The sequence below is a fragment of the Labeo rohita genome, unplaced genomic scaffold (genome assembly GCF_022985175.1).
Source record: "Labeo rohita strain BAU-BD-2019 unplaced genomic scaffold, IGBB_LRoh.1.0 scaffold_81, whole genome shotgun sequence".
In the NCBI taxonomy this organism is placed as follows: Eukaryota; Metazoa; Chordata; class Actinopteri; order Cypriniformes; family Cyprinidae; genus Labeo; species Labeo rohita.
This window is the reverse complement of record NW_026129755.1, coordinates 266,225-290,228: the sequence shown is the minus strand read 5'-3', so window position 1 is coordinate 290,228 and position 24,004 is coordinate 266,225. Positions and strand designations below refer to the sequence as shown.

At 41.9% G+C, this 24,004-nt stretch overlaps 1 long non-coding RNA gene across 1 annotated transcript in view; it reads left to right on the top strand.

Moving 5' to 3' along the window:
* Window positions 1-238: 238 nt before the first annotated feature.
* LOC127162028 (uncharacterized) overlaps window positions 239-24,004 on the top strand; it is a 59,354-nt gene continuing 35,588 nt past the window's right edge. Inside the window, exons 1-2 of the long non-coding RNA XR_007827248.1 lie at window positions 239-872; window positions 22,951-23,493. This is a non-coding gene — a long non-coding RNA (uncharacterized LOC127162028). The remainder of the gene's footprint in view (window positions 873-22,950; window positions 23,494-24,004) is intronic.

Here is a 24,004-nt window from a genome sequence, read left to right as displayed (position 1 = left end):
TTTATTTGTTCTGATATTCCTTTATATCGCGCTATAAAGTTCAAATGAAGAGGAAACGCGTTTATAACTAGTGTTTTGTGATAAACTGACAGATTTTAAGCTGAGCTGTTACACTGAAGGCAGCACAGATGAGTGCGATTACTGCACCACAACTGCACTTTACACTCCTCAGAAAACACAACAGTATGACTCCAGTTAGCCAGTTGTAGTCAACTTCAGCTTTTCGAACGTTTAATTGCTGTTTTTAATTAAAAACGGGAGAAATGAAAGACTGGACGCCACCGACGCTTTTGTGTAGAAGGTGGTGGAATTTTCACAAAGAAAACAGTGTAATTTAATGGAGTACACGTCTCGGTGTAATCAAAAAGACGACTGATTCACGTGAACACAGCACTCGGTACGTAAAAAAGAAGAGTTTGGATACAGCGGAGCCATGCAAACTAAACGGACTACATTTCCCAGAGTGCAGCGCGGCGCGTGTGTGTCACGTGATGTTTGTGTGCGTGAGAGCGAGCGCTGCGGTCGCCGCTGACAGTCAGTCACACTCTCACTGCTCACACACACATACGCACACACACACAGTCAGCGCGAGCGTGTGTTCGGTCGAGTCTCTCGCCTCAGCAGCAGGTGTGTGTGTGTGTGTGTGTGTGTTTGTACAGCCTGACACGAGCAGATCGACCGGTGAGTCTGTGGATCGGTGTCTCAGTGTGTGTGTGGATGTTAACGGCTCCGGATCATCTGCGCCTCGATCCGGTGGATGTGTTACTGTATGTGACTTCTGGAGTAACTGAACGTGTGGAATAAACTCGCTTTCAAGATGAAGGATTCACAGAAGAAGCAGAAACTCCTCAGCAGACACAAATGATGCTGTGGTAAAGTCAACTTTACTTTTCCCTCACTGTATTCACGTGTAGCCTAATATTGACAGTGTCGATCTTCAGTCTTCAGTCTCTCCGCTAAAAACCAACATGATCCTGTAGTACAGTTCGTTAAAAATGATGTGTAATCACATCTGGACGTGTATGGTTTGTTGACCATTTCTTATAGTTATTAATGCAGGTCATTATAAGCTGTTGAAGTCACTCGTGTGCCCTTGTCATTCATAGTTGTTCTGATTGATGTGATTATGTGTGTTAGTTTGTTTATCAGTGTTGATGTCCAGTGGTTGAGCAGCTCTGCTGTGTGCGGGACTTGTTTTAAAGCAGCGAAGTGTTTGAAGGTGTTGTACGGGCAGTGTCAGCTCTCATCATACTGATGCTGTGATTAGACACAGAACCAGCTGTGGGTTGAATGTGTGACCCGTCTTTGGGCTCTAGATGTCCCGCAGCATCTCCTCGTTCCTCCGTTACGTCGAGCGTGAGTGTGTTTCTGTGTTTAGACACGGTGGCTCTCGGTCCCGAGCAGAATCGCCTCTATTGTTGAGCCCCGGACAGAGATCCACTATACCCGCGCCCCCCCCTCTCTCCAACACGTCCTCCCCAAACAAGACCTCCTTTCTCCTCTGGAGAGGGTCCCTATGTCCAACGGCAAGTGACTCTCACGGCCAGCATTGACGGCGGGACGCTCCCGCACAAAAGAGGCTGAAGTGTCAATAAAGTCGGTCGAGCCCCCGACGCACAGGAATGCCTCTCCGTCCGTCCCGAGAAGGACAAAGAAACGCTTTGTGTCGGCCGGGGGCCCTTGACTAAACACCAGGGTCTTCTCTTCACCCCAGACCCCTCTCCTCTTCCTCATCCTGTTATCTTAAACGAGGAGCGGGAGGCACGTGTTTGTGTTGCGCTCAGAAGCGCTCGACCCTTCTCGCACATTTTCAACCGTCGACCCTTGAACCGGTTAGTTTGACCCGGCGGTCACCCCGGTGTTGACTATCCAGTTGCGTTCCTGTCGTAAACGGGGCTGAGCGGAGGTGTGCTTGTTCGCCGGTAGCGCTGCAGGTGTTTACTGCGCTGTCATCTAACACATCTGCGGTAAACCACAAGAGAAACGTACATGCGCGGTCAGACGGGCTGCAGCCTGTGTGTGTGTGTGTGTGTGTGCGCCGCAGTCTGCGTCTGTCAGGAAATATATAAACGTTCACGCTCAGTTAAAATCACCACACTTGTTTAAACCACACTTTCTTAAAGCACTGGTTACATTTCAATGTGTGAGCTGTCAAACTGGGTGTTAGTTAGCCTGAAAATATATATGCGATCCTGGAGTCTTAAGTATCACAGTAGCCAAAAATACATTGTATGGATCAAAATGAATGATTGTTCTTTCAGGCCAAAAATCATTAGGATATGAAGTAAAGATCATGTTCCATGAAGATATTTTGTACATTTTCTACTGTAAATATATCTCAACTTAATTTCTGATTAGTAATATGCATTGCTAAGAACTTCATGTGGACAACTTTAAAGGTGATTTTCTCAATATTTTGATTTTAATGCATTCACTCATGATGCAAAAATCTTAATTTTGAAAATTTGACCCTTATGACTTGTTTTTGGTCCGGGCTCACATATATGTTTGTGTTGATTTCATTATTTAGCGTGTTAAAATTGGTTAAGGCACTAAATGATGAATCTGTATTTTGAATGAAATGGGCGAGTCAGTGATTCAGTGATCATACAGACAGTCATTTACTTCATTCCTGAATGAATGAATGTCATTATTGAATGAATGAATGAACGAGTGAATGACTTTTACTGCCACCTCATGGTTCAGGGAATGATTTAATAAAAAAAAAAAATGTTTCTAAATAAATACAAAAATATATGTATTTGTGATGCATTTCTAATTTAACTAAAAACATTTCTTCAAATGCTTTTGGGGGTGATTTCTCAACCAAATTTAATGTGCTGTTAATTTAGATTAGATTAATTAATTTCCACATAGTGTAACTGCTTATATTAAAATTTTAATGCCTTGATAGCACTAATACATATTTATAATCTGGGCTCACAAAACCAGTCATAAGGGTCAGTTTTTTGAAAATGAGATCATCTGAATAAATACGCTTTCCATTGATATATGGATACAACTATTTGAAAATCTGCAAAAAAAAATCAAGATATTGAGAAAATCACCTTTGAAGTTGTGCAAATGAAGTTCTTAGCAATGCATATTACTAATCAAAAATTAAGTTTTGGCATAAAAGAAAAATCGATCATTTTGATCCATACAGTGTATTGTTGGCTACTGCTACAAATATACCCGTGATACTTACGACAGATTCTGTGGTTCAGGGTCACATATGTTGAACTAGATTAGCAACATTCTCTTCAAACCATGACACTAAAACTGACCATAACACAAAAACAAACAACTATATAAGGCAGGGTTGCCAGGTTTTAGTAAAGTAGCCGAATCATTTTTTTTTTGGTAAAATTTGCGTTCCAGGGGCTAAATATCACATTTCTGGGGTCACTTCAACCTGCGGGTGTGAAAAACAACAAAAACAACCCGCGGCAATAGTGTTGAAGTAGCCCAATTGCGTGGGAAAACCGCAGACTTGGCAACGCTGACTCTGAGTCAAGTGCTGCAGTGCATGACTTTATTAATGCATTTGGAAATGTAAAGCAACCAAAATAGCAGTGGCTAGTTAGCAGCTTCTACACATTTTTATTTGATATTTCATTTTCTTGAAGCCAGTGTCGCCCGCTGCTCTTTCTTCGCTCTTCAGAATTGAATGAAATGGGTGATGAGTGTGTGAGTTGTCATCAACAGCAGGATCCTGAAGTTGTCCTCACCTGTGTATTTCAGGTGTAAATAAGCGCTGACGGGTTCAGTAATCCGCCACATGACGTGAGGGCGTGTGAACGGCGGCGGCGGGAACCTAACGCAGGTGACTGGAGAGTGTGTTTACAGGCCCCGATCTCACGTCTGTGTTGTGCATCTGCACTGTTTTACACAAGAACCTGATTGAAGCACACGTGAGAACGATCATCTAGTTAGCACGTAAGGCCGTGTGAGAGCTTTCCACTGTACGTGTGTGCGACAGTGCAGCGAACGATCCAGTTGTGTGCGGCGTACGCTCGCCGCGTCTCTCCGTGTGTGTGTTTAGCGCGGCTCTAGAGTCGGTCTGTCGTTTGTTAGCGCCGCGGGAACAATGGGCAGCTTGTCTCTGGGGTGGCGATGCCGGAGAGAGGGGGTCTGGGATCGGCCCGCCGCAGACCAAGAACAAGCGTCTGTCTGATGGAAGGACCTGCTGACCCTTCCTTAGGAAAATGGAAGCTTTGTTCAGAGAGGTGTGTGTGTGTGTGTGTGGGAATGTGTCTACGAGTGGAAGAGGCTGAGAAAACCAAATGGCCAGATGAAAGGTCAGAGAACTCCAAAACACCAAAACCGTTTCTGTGTAGCACGAACCGCCTCGATTCCTGCACTGAAAGACAGCAGCTTTTGTAGAGGACTGACAGAGGCTAGTGAGTGTGAATGTGAGTGTGTCTCTGAAGGGAGATTTTCTCTGTCTGGACGTGTTAAGCGATCTGTTATGGGTTTAAGAACTGCTGACAGTCTTGTCAAACAGTTTCTGATTCGGGTTCACTGGCTCTCAGCCCTGTTCCTGGAGCCTCAGCACTGCTCTTCTTTTATGAGAAACACACTTCAGGTCTGAGTCTGTATTAATGAGGCGTCTCAAGTCAGTGTTGCAGCGTCCGTCGTACGCGTCGGGCTCACCGTCTGGTTTGTGATTGTGGCTTTCAGAGATGTAGGTCCCTGTGTGGTTATGTGAAGTGCGGTTTAGTTGATTTCTCAACATCCATTTCTGCTGAAGTGTGCGGTCGTCTCTGTGCCGCTCTTGATCACACCTGTCAGTCTGTAGTGAATCAGACAGCAGCCTCTCTGTTTAAATGAAGTCATGTGAAAAATAAAAGCAATTTTCTCACTATTCTGAAACTATTCAGCTTTTGCTTTTTTTCTGCTCTGAATCAGTCACTGTCTCTTTTCAGCAGATTTTTGTTTCAGTGTTTTTCTGCAGTCTGGCAGGAGTATGACAGTAATGAGCAGAGTTTGTGAAGAGTGAGTGTGCTGCGCCGATTGGAAGCGCTTGAATTATTTGGTGGTTTTTTGGCGCCACCTGGTGGCCGTTGAGAGTATCTTCAGTGTCAGAGCAGTGATTCTCAACTAAGGAGCCTCTGAAAAGTATTTAAATGCATAATTTATTATTAATATGTATTAAAATAGTCGAACTCTAATTGTAAGTGTAGAATGCAGTTTTCCGTTTGTTTTATACTGCCATTATTATCTTTAGTAGTGTTTTTGTATGTAATTGTAAATGTTTATGTGTGATAACTTACTGTGTTTCAGATTTTAGTTTGCCTTGTTAAAATCTGGCAAGGAGCAACAGATGAACATTAGCCATTGGGCCTAAACTCTGTCTTATTTACAGTATTGTACTGTTGATTAACGAGCACTGAAATGAAGCTCTAAATTAAAATGCTAAGAAAAACTGAATCAAGATGTAAACTGAAATCATTTCTTGTATTAATCCCTCAGTAACTCTTGTTTTTTATCAAAGTACAGTTCTTGAAACTTCTAGAATCACAAATTAAATCGTGTTAAATGATTTAATCTATCAATGCTCTCAGTTTCTGGACAGCAAAAGACCGCTGGAATGTGTCTGAAATTTAGGAGGATACAATGTCAATATTTGGGAATATCTGTCATTTAGTTTTAACAGCCAACTGTGTGTAAGTGTTTTCCAAATTATTAGCACTTTTAACAGTTTGTGCAAAAATAGTTTAATAATTTGTATTTTTTTGTTTTAATAACGTGCATCAGTGTTTTTGCTGTGAATATCTGTAATTTTCCCACACGATGGGCCTAAAACGCGGTCTAGCTCGCTAGGTTTTGAAACAGACTCGATGTCAGTGTGTTTGCATTAGACAGATCTGTGCTCCATAGTGAGGGTAAATGTATTTTTTGGATATGGCGCGCCCTCTACTGGCGAGTCATGAACAGCACATTTGAGCTGAAGTAAATCTCTACAAAAGTAATATTACACTGCAAAAAATGGTTTTCTTACTTAGATTTTTTGTCTTGTTTCCAGCCAAAATATCTAAAAATTCTTAAATCAAGAAGGATTTTCTAGACGAGCAAAAATGATTGTCTTGTTTTCAGAAAAAAGACATCAAATTTAAGTGAGTTTTTGCTTAGAACAAGCAAAATAATCTGCCAGTGGGGTTATTAACTTATTTCAAGCAGAAAACAAGATTATTTTGCTTACCCCATTGGCAGATTATTTTGCTTGTTTCAAGAAAAAACTCACTTAATTTTGACTATTTTTTTCTAAAAACAAGACAATCATTTTCGCTTGTCTAGAAAATCCTTCTTGATTTAGGAATTTGTAGATATTTTGGCTGGAAACAAGACAAAAAAATCAAAGTAAGAAAAGCATTTTTTGCAGTGTACACAAAAGCAGTGCCAAAACGCGGCGCTAATCTGCTGTATGAATGTGCTGTGGACGGTTTTCGACTGATGCGCATGGACAGACACGAACAAGAACACATCAGCAAACTCAGCACAGAGATCCCGAATAATGCTGTAATTACACTACCAGTCAAAAGGTTTTAAACAGTAGGATTTTTAATGTTTTTGTTTTTTTAAAGAAGTCTCTTCTGCTCACCAAGCCTGCATTTGTTTGATCTAGAGTACAGCAAAAGCAGTAATATTGTGGAATATATTTACTATTTAAAGTAACCGTTTTCTATTTGAATATATTGTAAAATGTAATTTATTTGTGTGATGCGCAGCTGAATTTTCAGCATCATTACTCCAGTCTTCAGTGTCACATGATCCTTCAGAAATCATTCTAATATGCTGATTTGAATAACATTAATTATTATTTATTATTATTATTATTATTATGATGTTGTAAACAGCTAAGTGGAATTTTTCAGGTTTCTTTGATAAATAGAAAGTTTATTTCTTTGATAAGCAGCATTTATCTGAAATAGAAATCTTTTGTAACATTATAAATGTCTTCATCGTCACTTTGGATCATTTTAAAGCATCCTTGCTTAATAATAGTGTTCATTTCTATGATTTATTTAAAATAATAATAATAATAATAATAAAAAAATAATAATACTGACTCCAAGCTTTTGAATGGTGTAGTGTGTATGAAAATTCTAGTGAAAGAAGAGGGGACGTCTTTAAAAAGCATTACAGTTCTTTCGACTGCTAGTGTAACTGTCACCGCCTCACTTTCCCTTGAACTTCTTCAGACCGGAGCTCAGGAATCGGTTCTGATTTGATTTCCGTCTCGCCTGTTTCCCTTTTGGTTTCTCTCTGCTGCCTCCCTGAATTGCCTCCCACAAACATCTGCCTTGCAAACTCTAGTCCATTGAGCGCTGTGTCTGTGACAGGTGAGCAGAAGAGCAGATGAGAGCTTGTTTGGGCTGGGCTCGTGTGAGGACCGGCGCTGTGCGGTACTGCGGTATCTCAGTGTGAAGTGGGTACAGTGCCTGAGCTTTGGGAACTAGCACTCTCTGAGGACTTTGCAATTTGTCATGTGAACACACAGAGACCGGCTGCCGACGACTTGTGTTGTAGACTGGAGCTGTAGTGGCTTTTGGAGGAAAAATGAGTTCCTGAGTCTATACGCTATCTGGAAGAAATTAAAATGAAGTGGTGGAGACATACTAGAAAGCTAGAAATCAGATCTTACCAGTGTATGAGAGAGAGAGAGAGAGAGGGGCCTTCTCTGTGCTGCCGCCTGCTGGAGACACAGCAGCAGTGCAGGTGAATCAACACCCCTGAACTAACTGAAGCTAACTGTAGTTATTCATGTAATTAACTGATTGTTCACTAACAACCCTGATTGCCCAGCTGTGTGTGCCAGTACATCGCTCATGCTAATGATGTGATTTTGAGCTGATATTTCATAGCATGTGGTGACAGTGAAATGCTTCAAGTGATTGGCTGCTGTGTGGGTCACATGTGTGGTGGTTGGTCAGTGCTGTTTCATTCGGGTTTCATTTCAGTATGTTGGCCTTCGGTCAGCTCAGCTCAGCTGAGATCCACTGCTCTAGCTGAATAAAACTAAAGAGAAACAGATTCGTGAGGCTTTATTTGATATGGAGTAACACTTTATTTGGAGAGCCGGTTCTCAATATTAACTAGTTGCTTAACACAGGCTGATATTTTCGGTATCAGGTGTGTGTGTTCACCTCTGTGTCTCCGTCAGCACGAGCACACAGTCAACCTAGTCTAGTCTATTCTGACCAGTGTTCACTGGATTTGATTGTTCTCGGGCCCAAGCGTGTGTGTTTTGGATTGTATTAGTGTGTGATGTGAGGTGTTGGTGTGTGTCTGTCAGATCCGCAGTGAGCTGCTGCACATCAGGATTATACATTGAGCTTGACAATCTACTATAATTTCCAAATAAACCAGGTTTTTATATGAAAGTAAAAACAAATCAACAAAACGTCTGAAGCATCACACATTGCGCACTATGACACTGTTTGCCAGTGCTGTTCACAAACACAACCATTTTTTTCTTCTTTCCAAATTGATTCATAATATAATACCCAATTCCCATATATTTAATGTAGATTTAAAAGCTTTTTGATTTTCTCAGTAGTTTTGCCTCATGTCACAAAAAATGATTTGGAATAATCTGTTAAGCATGTTTGGATGTATTCATTGAACTTTTGATCCTCGTTCCCTTTTCATAAATGTGTTTGCACTTGTACACTTGCTCATCTGACAATACAAGTCAACACCATCACATAGATGCAAACTACTTTCATGTCCAAAATATGTAAATTAAAATATATATATAAAGAATACAAAATATATAATTCTGTATTTTTTCAGATGCAAATGCCTCTAAGTGCTTTTTCTTCAAAAATGAGCATTTTTATCAGGCTCCTCTATTTATGTTTAGTTATTTCACTTTAATTGCACAGAACAGGACCTGTAGATTGGCATTAGAGGAAAATTACTGAATCTACACATAGGAACCTGATAAAAACCCTCATTTTAGATGAAAATTTCAGATGGCACTTTCAGAGTTTCATATGAACTCTTTATATATATATATATATATTCAGCTCAGATGCAAAAGCCTCTAAATCCACCTGATGTATTTCTTTAAAATGAGCATTTCCCTTTGGCTACTTTGTATAGGTTTCTGTGTAAGTGCTGGTACTTCTGATTGGGCTGAGGCTGGAATTTTGTGTGTTTGAAGTAAAAGTATTTGATGGACGTATAATATGTGTCAGGAGCATTCACTCACTATCTTTATCTCATTTTTGACCCAGATGGCTTTTAGCTGGTTTTGCATATATATATACTGCCCTCCGAACGTTTGGAAACGCCCTAGAAAAGTGTGGTTTTGGACAATATTGGCATGAATCCTTTTTAATTTGTGATCATTTTGCACTGATAAGGAGTAACACAAACTACGAAAACATATTTCATTACATAAACAGTTTATACATAGAAAAAATGTAAATTTTCAGTTCATCAAAATATCCAGCATTAGCAGCTATTACAGCTCTACATAATCTGGGCCTAAATTCATTGTATTCTAAGCTTAATTGGCAATCAGTTGTTGACGCTATTAAGGTGTGCTGACCCAAACATCTTTTAAAATCCTGGGCCAAGTTTAAAAAAGTAACCAGACATCACAGCTGACAAAGGGGCATGTCTGACTTTGACATGTGTATATTGCCATTATTATGTAATCAAAATGTAAATTATTATTGCTGCTCTTCAGTGATAATGTCAACATATTTTAATGTATTTGCACCAAAAAATGATAAGGATTTATGCTGATATTGTCTAAAACCACACTTTGCAAGGGGTGTTTAGAAACTTTTGGAGGGCATATATATATATATATATATATGTATAAATTTTTCCCCCTAAAGTACAGCATTAAACTTAGAGTTGATTGAGAATATTAGTTAAATTGTCAGCACTGCAGTCTGACTGTATTGTGTCTAATCCATATGTTGATTAAGTTCAGATGCAGTTCTGTTGTTCTGCTGTTGTTAGTCACTGATAGCACCTGCTGAAAACTGCTGTAATGTTTTGCCCAGTATCGCATGAATCCTAATGCTGTCCAAATGTAGTTTGTTGTAAGTGCAGTGGTTCTCAGCTGGTTTTCCAGATGATTTTACACTGGACATTAAATGGTGACAAGAATCCTTAAAATCAGACTAAAATAAAGTGCACAGGCCACACTACAGAAAACTACTGGCATATGGCTAGAGCGTTTGGCTTCTACATGTCTTGTACTCCAAACATATTCAGACCTGATTTGATATTAGTCCAGATTTACGTATTTGAATACTATAAAATGAATATGATGCATACAAGGAAGTCATTTAGAATGAGACTTCTGTGACCGTAATAATAACCTGAGAGCACAGCTCTAAATGCACAGTGACCAAGTTTATACATTTATAATCAGTGTTCTAGTTTGTTTCAAGCTTGTACATTTGAACTAATTGCATCTTGAATGTTACACAACATGTTAATGCATTTAAACTCATTCAGTTCAATAAATGCATTGCTTGTTGAAATAAAGTAAAACTTATGCCATGATGTGTTATTTTGAGTGCATGTATTCAGATTTTCCTTGTTGAAAGTGAACTCATATTTAGTGCTATCTAGGTCATGTTCTTGTGTTTCACGGCATGTGAGGGCTTGTCATTGTTCACGTTGGCATCCGTTTCATTTCTTACTGCTTTCTAGCAAGTGACAAATGAGTGTGGTTGGACGCACAGCCTGTCACATCAAAGGTTATGGGAATGTTTTCTCGTCTCTTTCAGTAGTTAATCATTTAGTTTTCTATTGTGGCTATTATATTTATCACAGTTTTTCCCCAGTGACCCAGTTTTGATTGCGTTCCTCTGTTGTGGGTGTAATCCCAGCGCTGAGCACTAGATGGCACTGTGACTCTGCTGAGATGACACACGTGTGTGTGTGTGTGATCCTGCGTGGACTTCAGTGTCATTACAGAGTCAGATTACTCCGCTCTCTTATTGACCGTCATATTAGAAACCGTCCGCCTTTGAAGATCAAAGCCCCGGCGCGCTCCGAGATAACGTCCACCTCCGCCTCAATAAAGACCACCTTCTGCCGGGCCAAACGAGGGCCGCCGCTAACTTCTGCAGGAATCTTTTCAAGTCATGTGAACTTGGGTTGGTCGTGTTGGTGCCAAAGGTTACAGTTTCACAGTTTGTACAATGCACAGTTAATCATTCGGACAAGCGTTTGTTTGGCTTGACAGGCGGCTGGAACGGCCGGTTTGGTGAAATCCAGGAGACGTGGAAACTCAGCCCGTGCCAAACTCTCGGTTGGTCCGCGGCCAGATCTCTGCGAAGCGACGCGCTCGTCACGCAGGTGGGCCGGATCGTGATTGGGTGACAGTAATAGCAGCGCTATAAAAGCGTGCGCCGTTTCTCACACTGTCAGTGTGATCAATGCCCTGCGCCGTACAGATGAGTGTAGATTCAGGAGCGCTTTCTCACATTCGTCCGAACGCTGCAGAAGCAGTGAGAGTGATACTTTAATCCTGACTATCATATGAGTTTCTCTGAGCTCTGTTCAGGAGGCCGTTGTAAGCAAATACGAAAAGAAGCTCGGAGCGCCGCATACTTGAACCTTGCCCAAATTTGCTTTCAACAAATCAGATTTGGTGTGATTTAAAATGCTTCGTTACGCAGGTTCCAGCCTTCAGGGATTACGAGAAACCCAAACGAGCGGGCTGAAGTTCTCAGCAGACTTTGCCGTGTCCGTGTGTGTGTGTGTGTCCCAGCAACCAAACGGCCCCCGTCGACCAATCGCGGCGCAGAATCTAGTGGCCGAATGGCCGGCTGCCAATCAGAGCGTGGCACCGAGTGGGTTGAGGGCGGTCAGTGCGTGGAGCGGCGCCAGCGCGTTTGCACCGCTCAATCAAAGCTTATCGCGTATCCGAAGGCAAATACTATACTGTCAGATTATTGACTTTGTTCCTCATGCAGTGCTTCTCTAGATTGGGCTCTTTGGTTTCTCAGTGACGAGCAAAAACAAAACAATACAGCTTCAGTAGTCGTTACGTGTGAGTGAAGCTTCTGCCATATCAAACTGCTGTGTGTGTGTGTGTGTGTGTGTGTGTGTGTGTGCGCGTGTGTGTGTGTGTGTGTTGAGGTGTGGTTCAGTTACTGTAGGTCAAAGCTCAAAGCCTCCATACTGTTAGCTAATGTTTAAGACAGTTGTATTTTAGACGGTATGTCTTAAACCTAAAAATTAAAGCTTTTTTTTCTTAATTGGTCTGTTTTTAAGGGGGAGACACTGCGGGCAAATTTTGAAAAACAAATTTCATGCACCTATCAAGTTTGAGATTTTGAGCTTTTTGGTTTTTCATAAAGTGTTTTTTTCAGACTAGTGGAAAGAAAACATCCAAAAGACACTGTTCATTGTTTCTTTTATAGCACTTTATCTATTTGTGTCAATAGATTTTAATTACAATCCATATTTTTAAAGGTTGTTTTCTCCTATGTTGATCCATAAATCTCCATTTCAGCAGCACTTACACACAGCAGACTTGACATTATTGTTCCTGTCAATATACTGAAGGTTTTCACAGAGTGATTTGTTCATAAATAGTTAGCTTGACAATTCTCAAAAATTGTGAAAATGTTGTTTGTGGAGTGACAAAAACGAGATGCCCAATATTCCTTCGGGAAAAAACATTTGACTCTAATATGTCAAAAAATTAAACAAGACCTTTGAAACTGACTTCATCCAGTGTTTAGATTTTTGTACTAGAAATGTATGCAAATTATCACATATTTTACTAAATAATGCCTAATTTGCATATTTAAACCTAACGTTTTAGAAAACTTGTAATGCAGAAAATGTTTGCAATTATCAGTGTAATCAATCAGCTGGGTAAGTAAGTGATATCTTTTTTTTTTTTTTCCACCTGCAGTGTCTCTCCTTAAGCGGTCTTCATCAAAGCGACATCTGATTAAAACGTTTCCAGCTAATTGTAATGACTCTGGACTAGGGCTGGGCGTTAAATCAAATATTCAGCATATTTTTGCAGTTTTGCTGGTGAAATGTATTTTGTCTGAAGTTGTGAAAAAAAGTTGTGTAGCCCATTGCTAGTACAGATTAACCCTAAAGCCCTGATGTTAATTCACACTTCCTTTGTATGCTTATACATCATTTTTACATTTCAGAAAGCAGGGTTTTGTTCATTTTTAGCTCACTTCTGTAGTTTTCTGTAGTGAAGTGAGCAGATAGACACATGCTGTCAGTGTTAATAGGGTGGCAGGAGTTTTCTTGGGAATTTCTAAGCAGGTGCTGCTGTAGCACTCCGGCAGTTTTAATAGGATTATCTCACACACACACACACACACACACACACACACACACACACAGGCTCAATCTGACCCAGCTCTCACACAGGCACGGCTCCAGTCCTCAAAAAATTACTTGAATGAAACGCTTAGGAACCAAGTGACTTGCCAAAATAACTACTTATAAATGTTCAGTGTATATTTGTTCAGTGCCAAAACACTGAATTCGGTCTGAAAAACCTTCAGCGGTTCCACGTTCATTTAAAATAAGACATTTTGGGGAAAAAAACAAGACTTAAGGTCTTTCTACACTGAGTCCAAAATTCTCGTCAGAAGTTTTCGCACGTTAAGAAATAAATACGATCTCACGTCGTGTCAATCACGTTCACGCACCGCCTGATACGTGAATTTGTTTGAGTGATTGATTTATCTGAGTTGTTTGAGAATAATGTTAATTTCGTTAACGAAATCTGTGTGGAAAAATTTTCATTCACAAAGTTTTTTCCCCTGACTAAAACGAGACGATAATAAAGTCATTAAACGATAGCTGAGACTACGTCAGCATGCAGTACTGTTGACAAATAAAGACGAGACTTAAATGTAGTTAAAAAGACAAAAACTTTTTATTTTTGTTGAAAAAAGTGGAGCGAAAACATTTCGGACCGCTGTACGAGACTCTATTATGCGAGCATTCATGTTTGCGGATGCCAGACATCAAGAACCCAAATCCCCCAATCGGAGCTTTGATGTCGGGATTTTTGCAATCTGGCGACCATTCATTTGCTATTTTGGTTGCAGATTGTCACGTTACTGATGCAATCTCTGTGCAGCAATAAGTCTTTTTTTGCAATTGTTTTAAAAGAGAAATTGGAATTACTCTTAGGAATTTCTCTGTTATAATACCTGAGAGTAGGTTTTCGTTGTACCGGTTTTTCGTAACAGACAGGGTGAGTGTGTATCTAAAGTCTCTGGTGTTTATTTAGCCTCTAATTGATATGCTGTTATAAATCTGTACACTAGATGAGGTCAAATAAACCACGCATATGAGTCAGTATTCTATTAATTTGTGCTTGTTGGTGAAAGTTGGTGACTAAAACTAGACTAAAATGCTCAGACATTTAGTCGAATAAAACTTGACTAAAAGTAAAACAGGACAAGTTGACTGAATATGATAAAAATTAAAAGTTACATTTGACACCCGACTAGGACTAAATTAAAAATAGCTGATAAAACTAACACTATTTGCAAAACACTGGCTCTGAAGAAGAGAATCTAAAGATGGTTAACCCGTCATCACTAGATGAAACCAAATACAGACACAAATCAGTCTGTGATCAGATTTGAAATCATTTTCATAGTATTCACATTTGAGCTCTGCAGTTTGAACCAAACCATCCAACAGTATTACTCTTAAAAGTCCGCCTCACTCATTTTATTTATTAAAGCCCATCTTTAATGAGGACATATTTAAACATTTTTTTCCCTCATGAAAATAACGTCTTTATCCTAAAATGACTTGAATGAAACTCTACACCCTTACCTCATTAAGAATACACAGACAATGAATATGCTAATGAGCCCCGCCTCCACTCAATCACAGCAGCTCCACTCTCACTCAGTTAACTGAAGTGTTAAACACACCACCATGGGTACATTTATTGTGTGAATTTATTTAATTCTGAATGGATTAAGCGTAGAAAGCACACAACGTGTGAGCACTCCCCTTATAATCAGTGAAAAGCTGTCTCTCATCCTACTTCATCACATTCTCACAAAGTTAAGTTATTTCAGTGAAGCTCTACATTGTGTCTCCACTTTGTTAGTTATGAACAGGAGGTTTCGCAAGCTTGAATCACTCAGCGTCAAACAAAACTCCGGTGACTTGAGGGGTGAGCGGATTCTAACGCCTTGATGGAATCAACAGATCTGTCTGTGATCGGCTGCGTCGCTCAGCGCTGCAAAAACACGCTGTAAATAGAAACAATGAGCAGTGGATGACAAGCCCCGCCCTGCAGGTTGACGGGATTGGTTACGTGTGTTTGGTACAGTGCAGTTTTAAGGAGAAAATGCTCTTCATTTTGCACATTCAAAACATCAGATGTACATGTAAGCAGCATTAAAGCGTGATGTTCAGGGCAGGGGGTCTTTCCTAATAAATCTCTGTCCTGTTGGCGTTAGCTCTGCCTGCGTTATTAAAGCCGAGCCTGAGAAAACTGGCCAGTGCTCATGCAGTGATATAATCACACCTCCGCTCTGGCACCTGTGCCGAGTCCAAACGGCCGCAGTCACGGTCAGGGGTTCTGGCCGCCGTATCTGGGGCCGGCGGTCCCTCAGGTGGGTCTGCGGCGCGTCCCGCCAGCTCGGAAGCCTGACGGGCCCTGGCCGCTGCCGGTGTGGGAAATGGCTCTGAGATGGTGGATTTAGGGTTATTGAGCGGCTGAGTAATGACGCTCCGCTCTCTGTGTGCCAGCCTGTCCGCGGAACAGCCATCAGCCGCCATGGGCCCTTTCGGGCCGAGCCAGGATGGCCGGGCTGGAAACGGAAGCCTAATAAAGGCCACATGGTTGTGAAGAGCTGTGATGTGTGGATTCGCTGTGAAAGGACTCTGTTGTGATGTGCTGACACCGTCACCCTGAAGCGCTTTATATTCAGCTTTATATTGTGCTTATTTCACACATTCTGAGTAAATTTCATACAGCGCTGACATCATGGCACAGTGGTTTTATCTGTGAAAACGAGCCGTCATGTTTGTGTCTGGCAGGTTATCGCAAGCCATTTGTCTTAGATCCGCCGCTTAAGACCTGGTTTAATATTGTAGAGCGTAAATTCCCCATAGTCTAGTCTAACTCTCATAAAATGACACATTTGGCTTCAGCATGAAAGCGAAGCCGCGAAAACGGCACTTTGAGATTTGCGCAGCCATAAAGTCATCAGCGTATCGCTCGTATTGCAGAGCGGCGGAGGGTCAGATGAGACTCTGTATCTCAGGGACTGTAAATCAGGGTCAAACTTTCTCAGGTTCAAGAAAATGCTTTGACTTCCTCAAAATCTAATGATATTTGTGAAGATGCCTAAAATCATTTTCACACCAGTTTCAATTTTTCCACTGTTAACATGGGATTCATTTTATTTTGAGTTAATATCTGATCATATGGGCATTTTATGATCAAATGGTAACAGGTCTCAGATAACAAGTGCATCTTTAAAATGTGTTGTTTTTGTTTGATCTAAAATCACTGAAAATGGTCAGTGCATTGCGTGGTAATGTGTTTGTTTGTGTGTGTGTGTGTGTGTGTGTGTGTGTGTGTGTGTACTTGTTTTTGCTACATTGTGGGGACCAAATGTCCCCACAAGGATAGTAAAACCTGAAATTGCGGTCCCCACAATGTTAAAAAATGATTAAAAATAGTAAATGATGTTTATCTGAAAGTGTAACGTTGCAAACATGTTTTCTGTGAGGGCTAGGTTTGGGGTTAGGGTTGGGTTAGGGGATAGACAATATCGTCTGGTCAGTATAAAATCTATAGAAGTCTATGGAAAGTCCCCACAATTCACAAAAACAAACATGTGTGTTTGTGTGTGTGTGTGTGTGTGTGGTATTGGCACAGACTCATTCATGTTCATAAATAAACACAGCAGTGGCTCCTGTGTGTTTATGTTGGAGGCCCTCTGTCAATGGGACGTCCCTCTCTCTGTCTTCCTCTCACCTCAGCTGGACACAATATGTGTCTGTGGACACTTTTAGACTGTGTTTTAGCTTCCTGAACTCATCATCATGCCATTCAGTCTCTCTGTTTGGTCGCAGAGTTTGACCGTCTGATCTCCTCCATGAGCGTACAAACCCAGTGCAGAGAGGATAGAGATTGTGATTTTTGGCTTTATTTGTGTGTCTAATAATGTTTCCCTCTGAAGTGTGCCTGTCCAAGCAGACAGGAGTGATGTTTGGCATTATTTCCGTATGGGAGCAAGGCTATTACAACAAATCAATACTTACTGACATGCAAGCAGTTGCACTTAAGAATGTCAAACATACTCGTACTCTGGTACTGAGATGTTACAACAGCAGTGTTTCTGCCACGTCTAATATACTAGACCTGCTGCCTGTCGTCACATTGGTAATGTGTTTAATGCAGTGGTTTTGACAGAAGGAAACAAAATACATTTCTAGTTTCAACATTATTTGTTCTTCAGACATTACTCTGTAAAAGAAAAGAAGTATCATATATTTGAAAACTGACCCACATTTGGTTTTTGACCATTGAAAATGTGTACAATGTAACAATTCACTCCTGGAGCCATATTGAGATTCCAGTATCTCTGGAACTGAACCATACAAGGCCTTAAAAATGAAGATGCCAAAATTAAGATATCTTTAATGCTTCTTAAGTTACAGGCATGCAAACTTGGGAGAAAAAACTTGAAAAGTGCCGTTTCCTGAATCTCAGGTGAAAATTGTCATTTTGACCTTCCTCTACAAAATAGTGGATTACCCAGTAAATATTCATCCGTGACATTTACTGTTTTGGCTTTCATGACTATACATGTCTGTCTTTCTTCGGAAAAAATATTAGCAAAATCAAAAATTTGATCCGGGGGAAGTTTCTGAAATTAGTTTGATTTTCTTGGACTGACCCTATAGCGCTTTATACAGTACAGATTGTGTCAAAGCAGGTTCACAGTGATAAACGGGAAAACAACACCATCAACTCTGGAAACTCGTACTCATGGGGCTGCATGATAAATACATTGTATTTTAATTGTGACCACAATTTCTGCTTCGCTCAATTTATTAAGCATTCATCTGTAATATTTGCCTGCTGGCTGTTTGTAGTCCTTTCTCTGGATAAACTTTGCATAACAGTGCATATGACAAGCATTCATTTATCTTAATGAATTCAGTTTTGAGATATCATGGAATTCAGTTCAACATGGCCCAACTGACCAAAACGCACAGGTCCCTCCTGCGAGCCGGTTCCACGCCGAGGTCTCGGCGATGTGCTTTGTTTCTCCCGGAGGACGGCTGTTTGTTTCTGTCCGTGTATGAAGTGTCATAAAAACATGCGATCCATCTTGCTGTTGGGCAAAAATCAAACCGTGATTTGCTGCGCTGGACACATCTGCTGCACAAATGTGTGAAGAATAAAGCGTCCCGGGTCGCCCATCTTCGTTCGATTTGCAGTTTGATGTATTTTGACGCTAAGCGCTCTCGACGTCTCTAATAAAGGGTTTATTTCTCAGCCGTTATCTCCTGCTGACGCCGCGTTTCTCTCGTTATCACGTAGACTGAATTAGCTTTGCTAATTCACAACAACTGAATTGTAAATGTTGCAGCTTGTTCTGTAAATGTAAATCGCGAAACCACAGCGAACTGGATTTCCATGACTTGGCGTTCGGATGGGATGATATGGCTGGAGCTCATTGGCAGCGCTACTGGTTTTTATCTCGTCTTCTTCGTGCAGGTGTCGTGTGGCCGCGGTGAGTCAGATGTTGCCGTAAGTGTGTGTTCTCGGCGCTGGATGAAGAGAAAGGCGATGGCACATTAAAGTGCTTTTCCCCGTTTCACCCCCCGTCGAGGCCTTTGTATTACATAAAGCCTCGAGAACAGTTGTGTCATTGTTGTGAACGGAAAGGGCCTTTTCTTCTGATGCTTGCGCTTCTGAATATGATATGTGCACATGGAAAGCATGGACAAAAAACTGTGTTGAATTACCCCGTCTGTACCAATCTGTCAAAAATGGATGCAGCTCAGTTTTCATTTGACAGTCGCACCAACCGACGACTCTGGACTTTCCCTGGAACCGGAGTTTCCACTTTGTTTTAACCTAATTACGTGTCTCTGTGGCCGTGCTGCTTAATGACAAGCTTATTGTTTAGTGTTTGTGACCGGCGGTTCATCTGAGAGCGTGACAAAAAGAAGAGCGGGAAAGACAAAGAAAGTGGGACCACAGCAAAGCTCAAACTGTTAGAAGCTTTAAAAAAATCAAGGGATGGTGAGAAACTGCCCTTTTTTCCTGTCTCTGAGCTCGAAAATTAGTGCGCTCTCGCTGTGGAAGAGGAAACGCATTCAGTTACACAGTCTAGATCGCTGCCATGCGTCTGAACATTTTACATCTTGCATTACAACTAATGTGCACACAACAGAATCTGTAAGCTGATCTGGAGCACACCTGTAAATCAAGACATTCACAAGCTTCAACTTTTCACCCGTCTTGCTTGAGAGACTGTGGGCGGCCCTGCTTCCTGTGTCGTTGTGTTTAATGTTTGCTTTTTATAGATGTCACCAAAATGACGCTTTTATATGCTTTGTATTGAGTTCATATTTAAAAACGACATAGATGAGTGGGAAGACGGCTGTGTTACGTGTGTGTGTGTGTGTGAGAGAGAGAGAGAGCGCTCTCATGGAGTTTGAGGTCAATGCTAGAGGAAGTTCAGCATCCCCGCTGTGGGGTGCTTCCTGCGGTCGACCCGAGGGATCGGTACCTCGATAGTGCCAGATAACACAGGGTTTGTGTTGGAGCATTCGTAGAGACTCTCTGTCCCTTCACATCTCCTCTAGGAGATATTTTTATCTAAACGCAGTTGACAGGAAGGTAATTCGAAGTGGCCAGCCATAGTTAAGAATCCATTTCCTTTTTCTTGCTTGATTTTCTTGGACTTTCTTAGACATTTGACATTGTGCTGGAGAAGTGATTGAACTGAGACTCATTTTGGCTGAGGAAAACCTGGAGTCAGGCATGCAAATTTGTAAAACCAAAACCAGGTATCAGAATAAATTCTTCTCCCAAGGAAGTTGAGTGCTTAATTATGGAGCTTCATGAAATGACCATGATTAAATTAAAACAAGGGAACGAACAAGAACAACTTGGCCACAATTGAACCAAAGTAAGAGAACAGATTAATAAAAACATGTCAGTGGAACAAATCCTTGATTTGTGGCCACATTATTAAAATGTTCTTTCTGCGTGTCACGTGCGAGACTCTGTTCTAAAATACCTAAAGCCCAAAACTAAAAAAATCTGTTGTCATTTACTTCAACAGGCCTGGAGTGGCTAGTCAGGAGAATTCCCAGCGGGTTGCTTGTAAATTGGGCCACCGGTGCCATTTTGACACTCGGACATGGCAAGAGCAAGCATAGCTTATATTCCACGACAGATAGTGTGAATCTGTGTTTGTACACCCAAACTCCCTCCACTTGGGTGCCACAAAAGATATTACACTCGCGGTATTTACAGTATTTCTCATTTGCAGTTGGCCTGTTCATATGTTTGACTGCTTAATCATTTATTATTTATCTTTATGTTGTTGTTGAAGTTTACAGGATCATTTTCGTTTATTCAAATTCTTCCACCACCCAGAAAACAGGAGGCGGTGGGATGGGGGGTGTAACAGGAGCTGTCCTTGGGCATTTAACATCCTGGGCTAAAATGGGCTCCACTCCAGCCCTGACTCCCACTCATGACGTTAAGCTATTTTGAGAGATACAACAAACGAACGTTTCTTTCCGCGAGTACAGTTTCTGTCAAGTGATCTCTGTGACACTCACATGACGAGGTAAAGGTAAAACCTGAGCCGCGCTGATTTGATCTAGATCCAAAATTCAGTAGAAATGAATCACAACGAGGAAGAAGTACTTGAAATGAGACACATAATGATTTATGCCTGAAAACTAGACTGGAGCACATTCTTGCGCTGTGCTTTTCCATGTCTTGAGTTTTGTGCAGCAGTCAGAGTTGAGTAGAGCTGTGCTGCTCTGAAGTTTAGGGTTTTTGGAGAGTAAGCATGAAATGCTTTCTGTGTACAAAACAAATATTCCAAGAGTTGGGAACAGGCCCGGTGCTGCGGTGAGGTGGAGCAGGGGGGTAATTGCTATATTAAGAGGAAGGAATTCAAAATAAAGTTAATCTCTCCTCCCCTCCATAAGCTCAGAATGAGCATGCTGCATCTTGTTCGCATTCAGAGACAGTGTAACTGAAACAGGGATGACGGTTCTGCTGTGCCAGGATCCGGTTCAGCCCGGTTTAGGATCAGGCAAGGAATTGGTTTTTGACTTGGCACCGATGGTGTGCAGAAGCATTTAGATGTGTTCATGTGTGTAGGTTCCTAACGGTTCTTGCCTATGTAGCTTTCTACTGTATGCCGTGTGTGAATTTAACTAGTGCATTCCACAGCCACCCGCCCTCCCGGTGCGATAATGCTTCATTTGAACTCAATGGCCACCTCACCTTGCTGCCGGTTTTATACTCTCTAATGCAAGAACTAAAACTAACATGGCAGTGGCTTTAAAGTCTTTGATGTTTCCTATAATCTTATTACTGGTAAAAGTTTAGTAATACAAGATTATTTTTGCATGATGTGCATGAAACAAAATGTTTGAGTCAGGTGATTGTGGTAATTCCAACAGTTCAAAATCTTGTCTCGAGCTCTCTGCATGGTCCATGTGGGCAAGTCCAGTCCTGGAGTGCCACTTTCCTGCAGACTTTAGCCCTATCCCTAATCAAACACACCTGCCTGTAATTTTATAGTGAGGACATGTGTTTGGTTAAGGATGAAGATAAAGCCTGCAGGACAGTGGCCCGCCAGGACTGGACTTGCCCATCTCTTGTCAAGCAGAGCATGAAGCATTTCTCAGTCCTGCTGTCTTTACATCATTTTCCTGTCTCGTCTTTCTACTGAGCCTGTCAGTAAAAGTGGTAAAAGGACAGAAATCAAAAAGTTAAAACAGGCATGTCCAGTCCTGCTCCTGGAGGGCCGGAGTCCTGCAGAGTTTAGCTCCAACCCCAATTAAACACCCCTGAACCAACTAACCAGAGTCTTACTAGGCATACTTGAAACTTCCGAGCAGGTGTGTTGGAGTATGTTGCAGCAGAACTCTGCAGGATATTGGCCCACCGGAAGCAGATTTAAACATCCCTGACCAATAAGACGGTCCAGATCTGAATGGGACTTGCACACACAGTCTCTTGAGAATGGACTAGACTAGAGTTCAAACACTTTCCTGGAGGGCCACTGTCCTGCAAAATTTAGCTCCAACCCCAATTAACCAGCAAATCGGAGTCTTAGCATACTAGAAACTTCCAGACAGGTGTGCTGAGACAAGTTGGAGCTAAACTCTGCAGGATCTCCCTCCTGATGACAAAAATTACATAATGTGGACAGCCGAATATACTTTGAGCTTTAGGCCAGTGTTTCCTGACCCTACTCCTGGAAGCCCCCCACAAGTGCTATTTCAAGTCTTACTAATGAGTTGAATCAGATTTGTTTGTGCATTTTTCTGGAGTCTTTAGGAAGTATTGTCTTAGGCAGGGGTAGGCATGTTCGTTCCTAGAGAGCCACAGTTCTGCAGAGTTTAGTCCAACCTTAATCAAACACACCTGAACGAGTTGATCGATGTCTTCAGGATTACTAAGGCTACGGGCAGGTTGGAGCTGAACTCTGCCGGACTGTGGCTCTCTAGGACCAAACTTGCCTACCCCTGGTCTTAGGCTTCCAGCTTTTATGACTGCAACTTTGAAGCTGGTGTTGCATTGAGTGTCGATTGACCATCGCTCTATCTCTCCACAACAGCTCTGTCATTTACCCAGGCGTATATATGACTTTGTTTTTCACTCTGCCAGATTCGATTTCTAGAAAGGTTAGTAATGTATCCCTTCTGTTTCTGCCCTTGCCACAGCGGGTCCACCCTGACTTCGCGTCGCACTTCCTGCCTGAAGAAAGGAGAAGCCCCGATGTGCTTGTCACCCGAGCTGCGTGTTGGAGGCCGAACGTCTTCACTCGGTCCCTCTTCAGGCCGCTCTGTTTCAGACTGATGTCGAGCCGGTTGGATATAATCTCGAGCGGCGGACTCAGGAGATGGGGAGGCGTAGGGAAACTCTACGGCAGGCTTCGCAGGGAAGGATCGTCTTTCTCCAGAAGTAGGAAACGAGCGTCGGAGGGTTCCTGCCGCCAGTCGGCTCTCTCCTCCTGTTTCGACACGGGACCAAATGCAAACCATGTGTCCTCGCACCCGCTTAGCTGCTTTTGCCCACCTCTAGCATTAGCGCTCTGGACGGATCCATTTCACTCTGCCGCGTTCTCATTCTCCAAGCCCCAAATGAGCCTCTCGGTGGGACTCCTGGCTTAATAGGCTGGAACTTTCCCATGTCCGGCCTCCGAAGGTGGCTGTTATCCTCCGAGGGCCCCCGTGCGAGTCTCGAGCTCGGGCTCATGTTATGGGGTGAGTACAGTAGCCCAACTCCAGGGTCAAAGGTCACTTCCTCTTCAGATCTCTCTGCTTAAAGATGTGTTAAATATGGATGTTTTTGTATGTTGAAATATGCAGAACTAATGTGCCATAGAGTTGGGAGGGGGAAAATTTAGCTGCCTGCTGGAATTCTGATCTGTCACCACTTGCAATGTGTGTTTATGTATTCTTTGAGAGAAAAAAAGGGAGGGAGGGCATTGGGGCATTTAAAATGGCCATTTTGAGGTCTGTTTAATGGACAGCCATCAATCTTTGTGGAATGTGGCCCCTCGGCTAAGCACCATGGACAGCGTAATGACCCGGCCTTCATGTCGAAGCCATACTATGTGGGCATGGTTCCTCAAATCGGGCTCTGCAGGTTTAGCTTCAGTCCTATTCAAACTCACCTGAGCATGCTAATCAAGCTGAACCTTCGAGGAACCTGCTATAGAACCATGCATGGAAGCTGATGAATTATGCCAGTCATTTATGACAGCCAAAAATA